Here is a 14,181-nt window from a genome sequence, read left to right on the forward strand (position 1 = left end):
ATTTTCCCCGCTTTGGCGGTGGTTTTGCTGCCCTGTGGCTCCTCGGAGCGGCGGGCGCCGGCAGTGCCGCTCGGCTGACCCACATTGCGGAGCGCCGTGCCGAAAAAGGGACAGCGCCCCGCAGTCCTGATGCCCGGATAGCAAACCGCTCATGTAGAGAAGGGTCTGGGGGTTTTGCCGTGTCCCTGTGGTGTGGTTCTGTGCTTAATGTCTTGTGCTTTCTCTATGTGGAGCATACGGTTTTATTTTATTTTCCGCATCTTAATTTGTCACACCCGTGCTTCACTTTTTAGCAAAGGATCTCTCAAAGCCAGAGTGGTCTAGGTGATTAATGAAACTCACATTCTCTTTCATAAACATGGATTTCAGGGTTCAATAACACCACGCTGCAGCAGCTTCTTGTGCTGCTATTCTGGGGAGTCAGCGTTGGCACCACGACAGACAGCATCAGTCACTCCCTCAGATTTTGTAGCCCACCTGCCCTGCACTGGAGATCCCTGGAGATGTCATTACTGGAGTGATGAGACATTCTGGTTTAAGTGCTAATGGTCTCTGCAGAGCACAGGGTTGGGAATTAGTCATGCATCTTCTGAACAGTAGTGCAGAGAAGCATCAATAAATTACTATTCTCCTTAATGTTTACTTTTAGATTCAGGAGGACTAGAAAAAACTACTGCCGGGCCAGAACTCCTGATTTTTAACTCCTGCTCAGGCCTGGATTGGTACTGCTGAACTCCATTGTGCCTCCGGGAAATGGACACAATACTTGCACTTATCATCAAGCTGTTCTGCTGACCAGGTACTGCCCAGGAAGTTCTTTGAGTGTAGCAGTACTATAAGAAAAGAAAGGTTTGTGGTTGTGATGGAACAGGGCTTCAGTAATGATTCTTGGCTGAGGTGAGACTTCCAGCCCTGTCCAGTGAAACCCTGGGTAGTTTGCCAGCTGTCTCAGATGGAGAATTATTCTATTTCTCATGTTATTTCTTCCACTGCAAATACATCTGTTTTTTCTACCAACATGTGCAACACGGCAAGTAAACAAGTCTGTGTGTGCTCTGCAGCAGGTTCTGTGATCTGGGTTTTTTTTGGTTTGGATCACCCATTAAAACACAGAGGGGTAATCTGACAGCAAGGTAAGCTTTGTGTTGAGGCTAGCACTAATATATAGCAAGAACTCCTTGTGCTTAAAACACAGCTCTGGTAGCTGAATTATTGTCCCTGTGCAGTTTTCACAGTTATTACTTGGTAGGTTGCCTCTTCAGTGTCAAATTAGAAGTCATTCGGCCAGAACCACTGCAGTGGTGCCTCTTGAGGTTTGTAGGTCCACACACTCGAAGTATATTACATATTTTTCTGAGCAGTTGTGCTTTCACAGGGGTCTGTATTAGAACAGCATGAAATCTGCTGCTGTTTACACGGGTTTCATCTAAACCTCACTGGTGGGTTCGCTTTATGCAGTGTCAGCAGCACTGAGAGTCAAACTCTGCTTCAGACAAACTTGAAAGTTAAAAGAAAACTTGGACTCAGCTGCCTAAATCTCTTCCAGTATCTTTCTCTTTTCCATTCTTTTCTTCAAGGGCAAATTTGCTTTTAGCTTTCTGATACTGTGTGAACACTAAGCAGCTTCTTTTCCTACTTTTCAAGAGCCATTTCATTTTGCAGGGTACAAAAAGCAGGATGGGAAGCAAGTATAGATTTAATGATTTAATTCACCTTTTTTTTTTTTTGCATATTTTTCACCATGGAGAATGAATTTTCTGTGTTCAAGTATTTGTTAAAATTCTGGCTGTGGAGATCATAAAAATGTGGAAAGAATAGAAAGGTTGATGAAAACATTCAAGGAACCAGATGTCTTATTCAGGTGAAGAGGAATTTCAGGGAATCTCAGGGAACTTTATGCCCATTATACTGAAAAGAGGGTCTTTTTCTGTCCCTTAGTGATTAATAATTGGACTGGTTGGTGAAGCAGGGAAGTGTTGTGGTCCTCATTTCACTGTTAAGGCATCTACAGCTGCAAAAAGTGAAGGCAGATATTGGAGAATTATCTAACCATCTTAAATTGTTTAGAAACACGATAAAAGAGTTAGGCACCAAATTAAATGTGGAATTAAGCAAAATAGTGATGAATTTTCTTTTCTTCAGGTGCTTCTGCTTTTGTTAATTTTATTTGGTTTCACCCATTTTTTTAAAAAATATGTTTTTAATAAATAATACAAGCAGTGTCTTGGCCTTTACACTTGACTGAAAACCAGCCATGTTTTTCATGTAGAGCTTTTGCCTGAAAATTGTCACTATGATGTTTTCTGGCAAATGAGAGAGAGATTTGAGTATGGCAAAAGACAAATCTGTGTATGGATTAAAGCAGAGAAGATTTCCAGTCTCCCCATAGGATTCCTAATCTTAAACAGTAAAAACCAGATGAGATTAAAAGGAATTATGTAGCAAAAAGACTTAATGCTTTTATCTAATATAAAAGGAAGGGAACATTTTAGAAGTAGACAATTAGTTTTAGTTAAAGTTATTAAAACTAAGCATTTTATATATACATATATATATTTAATGTTCTACAATGCATGTTAAGATGGAGTCTCCAGGGAGCCTCTTAAAGTTCAAGATTTGAAGTAAAAAACTGACTGAAAATCCAGCCTTGATCATGAACCTGAATTGGTCCTTGTACAGTTTAGCCCCTTTGTATAAGAAGATGAACTGTCATAAACTTGTGGTTGATTTTTTTTTTTACCTTTTGTGGATAAAAGATGATTACTTTTCCTTCTACTGCAGATTGTATTTGAAAAGAATTATGGATAAGTGGGTTCAAGGTGACCAAGATCCACCAAAATACCTCCTTTGTATGTTAGGTGTAATTTTTTAATGTGAACTCATGACAGATTGTAACAATCTGGAGAGAATTCTTATAACCCCTTTTCCATGAAAAGAAGAGGCATAAATGTGGCAATTGCTTTATTTGTCAGACACAAGAATTTATAAAAGCAGCATCTCCTCTAATTTCCTGCTCTATACAACCAAAACCATACATGTGCAGGTACACACACCACATTTTTCTTCAAAAGGCCTTCCTTCAGTCCTGCCCAACATTTTCCTTGCATATGTTTCAATGATTTTGTTTAATCTTGCTGCCAGGAATTCATATTACCTCTGGATTGTAAACAGGTCTCTACAGGGTAGGGATGGAGTTGTATTGTCTAAAAGGGAGCTGTGGTGGGTAAGACTGATTAATATTGAATGAGACTCTTGGGACAATCCTTTCAGAGCTTCTCTTTGGGTACACCCACACACCAGTGCATCAAACAGAAAGAAGGTCCATGGAGCTCCAACCATTCTGCTGTTGGAGCTTCAAGTGCTGGGCAGGGAAAGTCTGGAGTTTCCTCAAGGCCCAGAGCAGATCCAGCAGGGATTGCAGGAGACTGGGCACTCTCTCCAAAAGGCTTTGGCACACCCTCAGTGGGAGCGTGTGGCTGCAGCTACACCTCTGAAACCTGCCCAGAGACATTTTCACACATAACATATGATGTGCTGGCCCAAATCTTGGAAGTTTTACCAAGCATCTGTTCAGGCTTCCCAACAGGGAAGTCGTGCTTACACAAGAAGGTGCTGGGCAGAGTCTGCTGTGAGATTAATGAGGGTAAATGGAGGTTTAACAGAAATGACAAAAAGAAGCATCAAATGAAATGTTCTCCAGGCCTCTCCTGTCTGCAGAGTGCAGCTCAAACCCCTCAGCCACATAAGAAACAAAAATAAATTCTTTCTAGGTCATTTTATTGTTGAAATTAACTTGAGCTCAGAGACTCGCATCACGCTGTGCCGATGCCTCTGTATTTTGCAATATAGTTATTGGTACAGATTTTTGAGGACTAAATTGTCAAAATAGCTCAGTAGTTGTGTGAAATCTAATAATTTTGTACAGATTACAGTATCTCTGTGTTTGAAATGGATTTTTAAATTCCAATTGCTGAGACTGCATCTTGAGTTCTTCCCTGATTGTTTGTAGATATTGTGAATGCCTTTGGATCATGCCAGAGTGATAATGACTTGGAGCATAGAAATGGACTTGCAGCTGGATTCCCAGGAGAGCTTTCCACACAGGGTAATAACTCACATATTGAAATGTGCTCAAAGTGGTGTTAGGGAAGCAGTAAAGAGAACCCAGGTTTGCCTGCAAAATGGGGATTAGGAACAAGAGTAGATGAATCTATTTCTATTTCAAATGAATCTAGGTTCTCATACAAGTTCTGGTAAAAATCAAACCCCATTATTTTCATCACTAATTACAGGGCAGGATCTGCAACCATTGCTGAAGGTACCCATTACCTTGTTCCCAGTGCAATTCCATTCATTAGAGTACATGTCAAAGAAACATGGACAATTGCTCTTCCCAGGCTAAGCTGCTGCTTAACACAAGTTTCAGCAGTGTTGAGCCTTTATTGATTAAGATTCTGAGTTCTTTGTATGATGTAACCAGCCTAAGCAGAAATAGCCAATGTGCTGAAAGGCAGTAAATTTTATTTGCAAAAAGAACAGCGTGAGAGGATCTGTGCTGCAATGATGTCTTGTTTTCTTTACTGTTGCTGTGGAGTTGAAAGCCCATCTGTCCTCCTTATTATGTTAAATTCATTCTGGAGTCACTTAACTGAAGTATCCTTAACCTAGTGCTTCTGCAAACTAGTACATCCACACAGAAAATAGTTATTAAAATAAACATCTAATTATCAACAGCCTAATGCAGTACCATTGTGAGTAATCAATGAGGTCCCTGGCAATCATGGGAATTATACAATATAATTGAGTTATTTATAATAAAATTGCTGCTGAAGAGTTGCTGACTTTCCCAGTTAAACATTTTTTTTCTTTCTTTTGTACAGTTTGCTGATCTTGCTCTGAGTTTTCAACCAACACATTATATTTTCTTTTTGTCCTGCCATAACTTTAGAATAGAAATCTATTAAGCTAAGCACAGCTTTATAAAAGATCATGAAGTCGCATAACAGAATCACATTGTGTTCCCTAAGCTTTAAAAACATCACTTCAGGTAAGAATCTTATGCTATCTTCCAAAATGAAATAGAGGCTGAAAATATAGGGTACAAAATATTTTATGTGTTGCTTCCACCTCATGCTGGCCATTTATATTTTGCCCCTTCTGCTTCATCCTCACAGTCAGCCATGCAGTAAAATGGGTTTGAATCCCCTGCACACTCATTACAGAGAGCACGTAAGAGTCAGGGTAAGGCTGAAGCCTCAGCTTTGAGTAAATAAATACAGGAATAAGAAGCCTTCAGCAGATACCATAAAGGCACACAAATGTCTTTGCTTTGCAAGCCTGTGCCCCCCTCTTTGTTTTTCCCTTCTCTTCCACTGGTCATTGCCCACAGTCAGAAGCCTTGGTAGAAAGCAGCTACTCCTCCTCTCAGATAGTTCCACCTTAGCTTAAATGGGTGATAAGGGTGATGTAAAATCACCTTGCAGATTTTATCCAAAAATGAATGAAAGAACATTCACGTTCTTCAGTTTCAAGAGTGATCTCTACCCAGGTGGGTGTTGGTAATCATCTGGAAGTGGTAAAGTTATTAACCACATTCAACGCTGGGTGTTTGCCCACTCCTTCCTGGAAAGGAAAGGAATAAACAGGCAGCTGTGATCTTGTCCTCTACACTGTCTGACAATGTAGAACATGAATGCACTGGATATCTTTACACTTATCACAAATATTTTCTTCTCTCCATCAGATGCTCTGGCAAATATTTGGACCCTCAGAACAAGATGGTCATTAAAATTCATAGTCCAGGTTTGCATCAGCATAACTCAGTTGTGAGACCATTGATATCAGGGACTTTTTTTTAGGAGAAAATAGGCTTGTCCCCTTTCCTGTGGGTACAAGAATTGCAGTGTTGTGCTCTGGTTCAAGATTGAGAGGTTAGAAGACACACAAGCCACCAGTGTGAAAATGAAAGGAATCAAATTCAGAGATCCTATTCTGTGCCAAGAAACATATCCAGAGAGCAGCAGCTGAAGTTTGTGTGTTTATTAGGGAGATTAAATTGTAGGTGAGCTGACTCCAAGCTGCACAGGAGCTGGGGAGCTTCTCTGTTAGCTGGCAGCAATGAGCTGAGGACACCTCAGAAGTCAGGTGGGGAAAAACTGCTCTCTGCAGGCTCAGTAGTCCTTCCAAACAGAGGACACCCTGTGTCTCTGGGAGGAGGATGACAGAGATAAACGTGGTCATGACTGCTATAAAACAAAAGTTAGACCTAGATTGCCCCAGGTCTGCACCCAGTCTGAGTTAGACAAGGACAAACCACACGAAGGCTTGCAGGAGATGCTGCCTTGCACCTTTTTTAACACACAGGAGTGATGATGGAGGCAGGGTCTTACCAGCCTTTTTTCCCCTCATTTGAAAAGTTGTACTGCTGTGTTTCATTTTACTTATTGCAAAAGTGGCAGAAGGAGGGAGGCAGAAGAAAAGCATCTATATCAGACATAACAGAAGGAAATACGGGAGGAGGGTGGGGAGGTGGGTTGGTGGTGTCTGGTTTATGGCCCTTCTGTGCCATCTGAATGTACAAAAGGCTTAAAAACAGCCCAAGCATCTGTGTTACTCTCTGCACCACTATGATAATGAAAATCCACAAATGCTTACAGGAATAAACAACATTTCAAGTTTCCTGAGGTTATATGAAAGAAATATTTATTCTATCTGAAAAAGACTATGCAGAGAAGTATTGGAGTTAAAAAAAAAAAGTCATAATGTGTTCACAATGTGAGGGAGAAGAACAGCACAGCAAGCAACCTTAACTAGGCTGTTTCCAAACTTTTGGCTGCCTAACCATGCAGTCTTAATGCTCTGTTACCATATTTGTCATGCACACAGTATTATATAGATATATATAATACCAGCTGTCTGGCTAGATATAGATATCTTATTTTTATTGGAATTTTATCCTCACTCTCCTCTCTGCTTCTCTTTTCACAGTTTTCCTTAAGTAGAATGTGAAACTAATACTTTCAAATTTCAGCTGCACTTTTGAACTTGTGATATTTGAAAGCAATTTTTTTCTCATCACAACCTGAAACTGATATGTTGTTACACAGGAAATGTTGCACATCTCAAAACTCCCCACTCACAGAAGAGGGGGAATGTATCCTTTTGAAGGTGTGGGATGCATGTGAAAAAAGTATCAGGATTACTCTGCTCCTTGGAAATTATCACTGCAACTCTTTTCTCTGCCTCTCTTTTTCTTTACACAAGTGCCAAAATTGTCTCCTAAAAATGCTTAAAATTCATCTTCTGTCATGTAGATGCTGGAGTTTATTTTGAAATGCAAGCTTGTCTGAGAAAGCTGTATTATGCATGGGTTTATGCTGCATAAAAATATTAACATAAAATAAATCCAAGCTCAGCTCCATAATTAGATCTATGAGAGGAATTAGTAAAGCACTTAAATGATCCCCAAGGTTAAATCCTGCCAGCCCCATGGAAGCCAGTGACACTGGAGCCTTCCAAGGTCTGTGATGATCAAAGGATCTTGGCACCCAAGTAGTCTCAAAGATTTAGGTACCTAAATCTGCCATCTATAGATGGACAACGTATTCCTATTTAGTACAGAGGGGTTTGATTTTGGTGACAAAGAGAAGGGACAGAAAGTGGAGCGCAGCCCTCCAGCCCAGCAAGGTCCATGTCCTGAATCTGTGGCAGTTAAATGAAACTACAAAACAGTCTTCAAAGCAAGGACAATCCTCATCCAGAAGGGAATATCAGGAGAGAGATTGCTTTTTGTCGCTTCTGGGCAGGATTAGATGCAAGGTGGGAGCACCAGGGAACTTTCTGGTGAACATCCAAGTATCTTTATCCTTTTGGATGCCGGAGAGGTTACAAGAAGGTTTTGTGAATTGTGGTTTTGGATTCAATGCCTAAATCTCACATAAAACCTACCCAGGATATCTAACTGCCTCTGCTGAATTGATTTTGTTTCCTACTGTTTTTTCCTGATTACTTGTATATATATATTCCTTACACATGTGTGCATTTTAACCCTGAAACTGCTGCTGTGTTATGTGGCAAATCAAATTTTGATAAAAGTGAGACCAAACTTCTAATTTCTCTTCAGTCCTAGAGCTGAGTAACTCTGTAGGATAGGAAGAATTTGTCATGTATAAAGGTGTTGATTCCATCTCCAGTAATCACCCACCCATCTAATCCATCATACTCGACCAGATGAGATGTAAATCTGATCAGCTCACATAAGAATGTGAAGGGGTTTCTTATTCCCTTTGGTAAGCACATCAGTCCAATAACCTGGACATCAACAGAAAGAAGCTTTACACTTTACAGGGGGGAATCAATAATCCTAAGGATATGCTGATTGTAAGTGCTCACAACCACCAGGAAGGCTGTAGGCAGTTTATGGGAGAAATCCTTCATCTCTTAAACTGGTCAGACGCAGAGATTTGCTTGGTTAGCTGATCGTGCTTTCTTCAGGAGACCTATCTGCTTAATGCAACAGCTCAATAACACAGCATTAATTTTAATTAACAAATTGCTTGTACACCTACAGCTCTATCATATTGTTGCTGTAGCCAGGGTTAGGAAATTGTCCGAAGAAAATAAATTTGAAGCAACTCAGGCACAGGTAAATAGCCTGTTATTATCCATGAACCATTGTCATTATGGTCATTTCTGAAAAATCATGTGTTTCCCATGGTTCATTAAATCTGTTTTACTGCCTGGATAAATGAGCTACTTTGAGGTGTCAGCAACAACCCCAGGCAGGAGGCTTTATTCTGCTAAGAGAAATGGCAATCAGCAACAAGAAAGGCAATCCAGAAAACAGCTTATACAAAATTCATGGGTTTATTAATTCATAATGTTAAATGTTTTTGGCAGCTAACTAGTCACAGAATTTCATCAAGATGTGCACTAATAAACAAAGGGAAAGCAATAGCTTTTCTTTAGCAACTTTGCTCTGATACTTTTAGTCTTTCAGATTAAAAAAAAAAGAAAAAGTAGCCTTCTCAAGATGGAAATTTCCTATTTCACCAAGCCTGTCTACCAGATTATCAGAAAATGTCTTCAAAAGGGCCAGCATGAGGCTTCCACCCAGATTTATCAACAAATGGGTCAGAAAAACCCCACACTATGGAACCAGAAAAAGGTAAGAAAGGAAGAGGGGAGGAGACAATGTGCCCATTTCAGCCAGGGGTTTGTGCTGAGTTGCCACATACAGAGCAGGCCAGGCTGGTAACCTGACTTTAGTTCAGCAGGAACTTACAAGGTGGCACATGGAATTTATTTCTTGTGGTACCATGACAGGAAGGCTGTGAAGAGGAGAGCAGAGGCAAAGGCTGGTGCTGGTGCCTGTGCTGTGGTTTGAAGAGGAACACACTAGAACTAAGATAGGAAGGGGAACTACACCTTCCATCAGAACATCCAAACAAGCCAGACTCAGTTACTCTGGAGGGAAGGGCAGGACAAGTGGTGGGAGAAGAGAAATGCAGAGAAAAGTCTGAAGGAGTGGGTACTGGAAAATTTCTGAAGGGAGCAAGACACTACTGCAGGGGAGGGCAGATGTACATCAAACCTCAGAAATAGCAGAAATTGGCCTTGAGGGCTTCAAAGAGAAGTCAGGGGAGGGGACACTTTATCTCAAACACAGAAACACTGAAAGTTGCTAAAAATTTGAAAGAAAGCCTGGAACAAAGGACTCATCCTTCTCAAGAGGGATATTAGTCTTCCAGATTTTAATACATTTTATTCCTCACATTTTAAGTTCTGAATCTCTCCTGCTTAGCTTGCTATGTTGCTTTATTGTGTATGATGTGTTCAGAATTTTTCCCCCTAATTAATCCTAATTTAAAAGGCTACAAAATTATTAACTTCAGATTAATGGGAAACATTTGCTTTTTATTTCAAGGCTCTGCTGGTGCAGGTATTGTGAGCAGGTAACCCTACACCACCAGCTGTCAGTAGTGGCAAACCCCACAAAATTAGAGGACAGGTAAAGAATTATGTTGAATTCCTTTAGGAGGGCTGCACAGGGACAAGGAGAGGAAACTCTTCCCCACTTCCTCTCTCTAAAATCTGCAAGCAGATATGTGCTTACAAGCAGATATGTGGCTAAGTGACACTGCCTAGCCTCTTGCATCTTTCAAAGACAAAAACCTCTCTGGCCTTGGACACATGCATGCAGTAGAAATCTGATGATGAGGAGACAAGGAATTGGTTGCTAGAAATCAATGGATGACAGCCCTAAAAGCTGCCTGTGACTTACTTGAAGGTGTACAGTGAAAAGATTCCTGTTGATGTGTATCTGTATTGCTTGGTGGCCTTTTGTACCCTCCCAGGCAAAGCAGAAACTTGCCTGTGACCCAACACAGCCTGTGGGGCAGCCTGTCCTCCAAAGCAGCCACACTCAGGATATTGAACACACAGTTTTTTCCCCCTGACTGCAACAGGGTACATGTGAAATATTATATTGGTTTCCAGCCACCTGCCAGAATTTGATGGCAGGAAATTTGCACGGCTCTTGTTGTAGCCAAGTGACAGATAGTAAGTGAGAGGTGCCATTGTTGGAATTATCACTATCAGATTTTCTAATGCAGCCCTCTTGTAATGAGATCATACACATTGCTCAAGCTTCAATCAGAACTTCCACTGAAGGAACAAGCCTGAATAATAATAAAAGCAGAAAGCATTTTAAGTAAATAGAATTTCCCGGATACTGCATAATGGTGTTTGTTATTGCTATCTTTTATGAGCCTCGAGAAATATTTTGTATAAGAATGATTTCCTTCAATATAAGCTGTTATCATGAAGGTCTCCTATGTCAATTCTTATTTAAAATATATTTCCTTACAGTCCCAACATTATGAAAGCATAAATTAATACGACCTCTTTGCTTCCCTTCCATGTTCTTATAAAACCGCGCCGCAGCTCTCCAAAGAACAGTTATGTGCTGTGTTGTACAAATGTAGCCTAAACCACTCCAAATAATAAGATGCATTTTGGCAGTAGAAATTTATTCCATATACATCTTCCTGAGCCCCTGAAAAGCCAAGATCTTTTGGTGAGGACTGCAAGGAGCATTTTTTTTTTCCTTAGCTTGAGCATTAAGGAGCGTGGAGCTGATATCCCGCTCCATTCTCCGGTGAAAAAGAGAGAGCTCTTTTGGAGAGCTCGTGGGGGCACAAACAGGGATCCTGGCAGAGCAGGCAGCCAGTGCTCAACAACACCCCAGCAACTGTAGAAGGGAGGGCAGGGTGCTTTCGTGGGCTACAGTAATATATTATTTCCCTCTTGCCTAAAGCTTGCCATTGGCAAAAGGACAAAGCCAAAACAAACCCCTACAGTGTGCACATTCCTGTTTAACATTTCCCTATTAGGACCATTTTCCTGTTTTGCACAGTTTGCTTTTTGTTTTAGTATGTATTTATTATTGCTGGCAGCAGTTAAAATGATTTCATTATTTCACTACATGAAGTTCTGACCACTGGATCTCCATACACTTCTTTCTGCTAGAAGAGCTGTATGATTTCAGAATTTCTTCTTTAAGTAGTTAAAATCTCATTTACGGGCAAAGAGGAAACATACCTTATACATAAAGTCAAAATTTATCATTAGTACAGTTGGAATCCTGAGAGTCTCATCCAAGAATTGTTATTATTCCGCATATCATTGTCATGGAAAGAGAAAGAATAAGTCTGCAGAAAATGTTCAGTAATAAAAACAATCATGCAGTTAAATTTTTACACATGCACTTAGTTTCTACCTCTTTTCCTGATGTTTTGCTCATCCTTCTGGTGTTCCTCTTACCCCTTGGGTTGGGGGTTCTTTCTCATGGTGGCTGTGTTCCCTGCAAGTTGTCAGGACCTAAAGTCCTTTGCCAGGTGGAATACAATGTTCACTTCGAAGTTTTCTTCTTTCTTTGTCTTGGATTCTTTTGGGGTCACTTTTATAAGTCTGCTAACATGCTTTTACCGCCAGGCTTTATTTCACTGATCTGCACCTCTGAGTTACAGCCATTTTTAAAGGTGGATTTACATGTGCTAGATACCATTTCGTTGTTTGCTTGCTTATCCTAAAAAGCAGAGTAGTGCAGCTCCAGGTCTGCATTTCTTTAGCTGTGGGCCCTTTGGTGTCAAGTCTGTGCTCCATATTTCATCATCCCAAGTCTCTACCCCTCCACACTGAGCTCTGTGTCTCTCTTATCTTGCCTGGCCCATATTTACCAGTACTGGTGAAACCGTGGTGGCTCCACAGAAGGATAAACAGAAGCAAAGCAAATCAGCCAGCAAGTCCTAAAGAGTTGGAGAAACTGCTGTCACAACCAAACCAACTGAAAAAAGAGTGCAGGCAGGTCAAGAAAAGTTCAGACAGAGCAAGTCCTGACACTCTTCAGCCTCAGTGCAAAGTTTATGGCCACAGTAATAGAGTATTACAAATCAATATAGTGACAGCATGTTCTTACATTATATCTTTTCACTTTTCTTAGAGACATGAAGCAGATTTACCTTATGTTTTCATTGCAAAACATGAATTTCACTCCCCAAATAATTCTACAATCTTTATAAATACTTTGCTTTGTGATCTTCAGTAAAATGACAGAGATAACAAAACAGTTACATAATGTAACATGCATAGCTTGGTGAGACGTATCATACAAGGTGCTGAATTTCCTTTCTAGACAGTGTTTCTTGCTATTTTATCTTCCAGCATTTTTAATTCTATGATCCAATATGGCTCAAAACCAACTTAGAAGCTGTAACATATAAAGAAATGAAAAAAATCTGATAGGGGCTGAGCCTTGTATGAGCAAAGGCAACAACTGGTGAGACTACTCTGTACACTTTACTTTAAGACGTGTAAAAGCAAATGCCCACAGTCCATCACTGGATTATCCAGCACATTTCAACCCCAAGTGGATTTAATGAAAATTCATACTCTTATTTCCTGAAGAATGGCATTTGAAATCATGGTATCTATATGAATACATTGTTTTGATCTGTTTCCTCTTCCTTCCAGAAAGGTTTTGGACTATTGCCCATACTTTGTCTATTTCAAAACAGGGCAACTCATCCCAGAAACTACAGATTTCTTACTGAGGAAACATGAGTTTAATCCTTACAAAACACAAGAAAATCCCATCAAATACAGAAAAAACCCAGACACAAATCTGCATCTCTCTGGTCTTTGCAGGGCTTCTTCTCAGGGAGCAGCTTGCTGGCCAGTCAATGGATTGCTGGGCATTGTTCAGTGCTAACCATTGTAACAACCCTTATCCAGCTGAAAAAAATTTACTAGGAAAGAGTGCAAAGCCATGAAGTAGCTGGTGGATTTTTCAGTCGTAAGTATCCCTTCTGTTTCCTTGGGGTCTTTGCTTCCCTGAAGTTCCACTATGTTTTTTTAATTATGAGATTTAGTACTGAAAAATATTTCTTTTCTCTGTGGCAGATGCACAAATATCTGACCATCAAATACTGTGTTGGTGTTCTGAGTGAAGAAAAACAGTTCTTATTCTGTTACTACTTTTCTACTTCAACAAGTTCTAGATGTCCCAGGCAGAGGGAGAGAACAACACAGCAAGATGCTGCCAACATATGCAGTGAGTAACAGCTTCTGTACTGATAAATTTATGATTATCTGCTCCATCTATCTCAATGAGAAGTGAACTTTTAAATTTGCATGGTCCATTAGGGCCTCAAGTGAGCAAGGCATTTAACCATGTGCTTAAATCCATCTGTATTCAGGAAGACAATTAAGTACATGCTTAATTTTAATGATGGATTCTGTACTGAGGGCCATAAAGCTAAACTGCCTTTAAACTTGGACAAAGTCCCCTTTCTCTTTATTTCAAAAGAAAACAAGGAAGTTCAGAGCAAGAGTTGGTGTTAGTGCAAAACAAGGTTTTCCAATTTCAGCTGTCAGGAGTTGAAACGGTGAGGATGAGCTGTAATAACTTCAACCTAGAACAAGTAGGGTTAATTCCCAAAAGCTAACTCTGCCTAATGAGACAGGGCAGTTCTGAGTGGCAACACGAGGCTCCTGCCTCTCCTCTGGCTGCAGAGGCAGCCTAGGGAGACCAGCACAACCAGAGTGGAGCTAGCAGTCGTTCTGTGTTTGTGCAGCCAGGCCTGGAATTCCACATTCTCCCACAGGAGACACCGTAAAAGT

At 40.5% G+C, this 14,181-nt stretch overlaps 1 long non-coding RNA gene across 8 annotated transcripts in view; it reads left to right on the forward strand.

Moving 5' to 3' along the window:
• Positions 1–14,181, forward strand: part of LOC134548825 (uncharacterized) — an 81,711-nt gene that overhangs the window by 44,437 nt on the left and 23,093 nt on the right. For 7 of the 8 annotated variants that reach the window (XR_010079923.1, XR_010079926.1, XR_010079928.1 and 4 more), the window contains 5 exons: positions 650–799; positions 4,010–4,105; positions 4,881–7,153; positions 9,056–9,166; positions 13,207–13,354. This is a non-coding gene — a long non-coding RNA (uncharacterized LOC134548825). The remainder of the gene's footprint in view (positions 1–649; positions 800–4,009; positions 4,106–4,880; positions 7,154–9,055; positions 9,167–13,206; positions 13,355–14,181) is intronic. The other variant, XR_010079924.1, reaches the window with a different exon arrangement.

The sequence above is a fragment of the Prinia subflava genome, chromosome 3 (assembly GCF_021018805.1).
Source record: "Prinia subflava isolate CZ2003 ecotype Zambia chromosome 3, Cam_Psub_1.2, whole genome shotgun sequence".
Taxonomy (NCBI): domain Eukaryota; kingdom Metazoa; phylum Chordata; class Aves; order Passeriformes; family Cisticolidae; genus Prinia; species Prinia subflava.